This window comes from Achroia grisella, unplaced genomic scaffold (assembly GCF_030625045.1).
Source record: "Achroia grisella isolate CSIRO2021 unplaced genomic scaffold, CSIRO_AGI_Agris_v1 utg319, whole genome shotgun sequence".
Taxonomy (NCBI): Eukaryota; Metazoa; Arthropoda; class Insecta; order Lepidoptera; family Pyralidae; genus Achroia; species Achroia grisella.
In genome coordinates this window covers 976,451-980,239 of record NW_026712795.1, presented here as the reverse complement: position 1 = coordinate 980,239, position 3,789 = coordinate 976,451, and positions in this window count along the sequence as shown.

Here is a 3,789-nt window from a genome sequence, read left to right as displayed (position 1 = left end):
AGTTGCATTGGTCCAACTAATGTGTCCAAATGATTGTTTATTTCTAAAAAATGTTGATTCCAAAACATTCATCAATAGCTGCATAGACTTTTATATCAACGATATAAAGATCTGCAGCAATATAATCTGTGATTATTATGTTTTTTAAGTATTTAGTGTAAGTAGTCACTAGTGATTGTGACGGCATTTATATTTTTGTAGTAAGAATCGAAACACTTCATTAATTATAGAGGCACTTCATTTGATTTGTTGTTTGCGTATATGCTTTATTTGTTCTAACATGGCAGCTCATAAAATAATCACATGTACAGTGTGAATGTTTTATGTTATTATACTTATTATACTTCATTTGTACTAGTAAAATTCATTTGAGAGTATGTGGTCGTCAGCTCTGTATCTACCTATTTCGACCGCTAAACCACTGGAAGGGTGAGGTAAGGCAGTAAAATGACTTTGGAATGACAATGCCTAAGTGGCACCACGAGCGTGTTGTATACAGTTCATGTATACACGGCGCCGACTACCATCAGGTAGGCTTTCAGTTTGTTTGTCATTTCAGTTATATAGGCGACAAATATTAGGGTACAGTGGGTAACTGAATATCCATTATTTGATCAGTGGCGACGAATCGCAATCACGCTAAGAAAAATGAAGTGCCAAGGTTATAGTGTTCTCGCTGAATTTATGTTTGTACAGCTTTATTATAAATATCAAATATGGACATAATAATAATTAGTGTATAACATTTACCAACTGCGGTAACAATTTGTTACAACTAATTTGTGAAACCACCAGCCAACTAGTGAATGCCTGATATACGATGTCTTAGAATAAGGTCGATGAGAAATTGCAACTGTAATGTACACATACCGTGTTGTGAAAAGTAATAAATAATGTATAATATTTTCAGAAAGTATTATTAAGAATTGTCGGTTAAAATAGAAAAATGGTAGTATTCCAAATGTACATTTTTTACAAGACAAGCATTTAAAGTTTTTGTTTTTTTAATTTATTTAAATTATTTTTTCCTTGTTTTAAATTTACACAGAAGTACATTTAAAGCTTTCAATATATATAATATATCATTTTAAATATATTTAGATAATGATTAAGACGGCGTGGTTAATTTAATTTACTTATATAAAATGAGGCAATTCTAGCTTCTAAATTTGGAAAATGATGTTTTTCTATTTATCGACGAAATATTGTGAAATTGTTTACATTCTTTAATATCATGTTTCATTAGACTGTTACCTTAGACAATTTATATGTTTTTGCATATTAATATAAGCTCTCTATTAATAGGGATTAATCCTTACACTCTGAAACCACAGAGGTTTAACTGTCCTGTTTCAGTTCATTCCGCGCACGCTCAACGTTTTATATAGTTATTACAGCGTGGGGGTTGTCAAAAGCGTATATTACTGTAAAATACGTTTACCGTTTTAAACGCAAAATTGTTGCTTGTTTGCAACTAGTGTGTTATAAAATTACATTTGTGCCATATTTTAACCTGAATGATTCGATCCTCTATTATTTTAAACGTGTGATTTGTTCTAGGAGTTGCAATAAATACTCTAGTAACTGTTATATAAGCTGTAGTATTTGTATATTGTTAAATTGGACCTCAGATTAGGCATTCAATAAGTGGCAAGTCAAAAACCTAATTTTGTTATATTTAAGATTTATAAGGAAACCACACGGTTGGTTATATATATTTATTTAGATATTAAGTATCTTACTTAGATTTTTGTAATTTCTCTGTCCTGCTCATTTTTAAATTAAGAAAGGATGATATTACATGGAAAAATAAGAATTAATGTTCTCATTTTATAAGTAGGTACAACAATACAATTTACGGATAAGATTTTCTATAATCTTTTATCTGGTTCTACGGACCAATTGCACAAATACTCTGCCAATAGTATTTCACGTGATTGTACTAATTAAAAATATGTATGTAGCGTACACGATTAATTTTGTTTCATAGTTCATTAGGCTTCGCACGGGATGTACATGTTCATAGGATATGGTAACCATTTACCATCAGATGGAGCGTATGCTTGATTGCCACAATCGTAGTATAAAAAAAATCATACATAAAAACCTTCCTCATGAATCACTCTATCTATTGCGAAAAACTACATTAAATTCCGTTGCATAATTTAAAAGATGAAAGCGAAAAGAAAGCGGAAGCTACTTCATTTTATACTGTTTAAGGATGTAAACAATTTATATATGTGAGTATTTATATATTACTATATATATGTTTATACGAGTAATAAAAAAAATATTAGTGTACGCTACAGATACATTAGAGATGTGTTGAGGCAGTCGTGGCCAGAGTTATAAATATTACATTAATAATTAGAATTGTGAATTACTGTAAATTACATTTGTTGTATATAATGCCCTCAGATATTTTAGTTCTGCTACTATTCGTTGTAATTTTGCAATAAAGTCAAGAATATCGTGCATACAAACTAGAATGCTCAGTCATATGGTCTTTTATCTGCTCCCAATACAAAGAATTGAAACTACAGATTAACATACTTTTGTTATTAGTTGAAATTGCTTTTTCTTCGTATCTAAAGCGAATAAATTTATCAATATAATTACTTATTTGTGATTTTTTAAACGTCGCCATCGAGCTGCTTCGTGGAAACTTAAAAGATTACATGACACGAATTAAAACTATAAATGTTAATGGAAAGCATATTAGCAATAAGTATAATAAAAACGTTTTTGTAATGTTGGTACTTATATTAAACTAAATTGATTCTACTTTGTTGTATTATAAATTTAATGTCCTAATTAATTAGTTTTGGAAGAACAAGGAACATTGGAGTAGGAGAATAGGTATTAGTTATAATAGGCAAAGGCACACAACCCAACTTAACTCATACCAAATAAATAACTAAGCATCCATTGAAATGAAATCTCTATCTCTGGTTCATGCTAACAAAACAATGCCAATAATTTTATCTGCAACAGCTATGACTCCAACGATTAAAAACTAGTTGTTATCGTCGACTTTTTCTGCTTTTTGTGAGTGATTCTATCTTCATATCAAATTCCGTTATGCTGTGAAAAAGTAAGACTCGTATTTATAAAACCAATCTTATACATACTAAGAGACACCTATTTCACTTGCCAAGCAGTTTAAGCGTGACTTATGGACGACTCCTAAACAGATGCTCATATTCAAATGTACCTGCTTATTTGTTTTCTGCTCGATCCGTTAGATAGCGCTGTATATCAATTGTAGAAAAGTTGAATTGAGAATTAAAAGTTTTCTGCACCACTGGTAAGATAGTTAGTTATGGTAAGATAGGCAATTGAATGGCAAACATGCTGGACGAACTCATCTTTTTCACCCATTCGATCGATCCCTCGTCCAATTCAAACGGGATTGGAAATTATGACGGCCTGAGCCGAGGTTCGAACCCTTAGCGGTGCTTTTATGCTAGTTTTGGCATATTTTTAAGTTGTTTAGCATATTTTTTAGCGTATAAGTATAATCATTTAATATAAATTTAAGCATGAAATAAACGATCCGAAGTAGTTCTACTGACAAAAGTTTGCCCCTTTCCCATTTGCAAGTTGGTATGGAGAGAACAGACTATTTTATCAATTAAATTGGTGAAATATATAGTTATCACGTTATCAATTTATCGCATTGGATTTGTGGAACTGCTAATCTTTTTTTATGATCAATTACACCAATTACAAAAGCAACTCTAGGTCCCGTCAATTTCTTTAACTAATACTATAATAATAGTAGAAAAA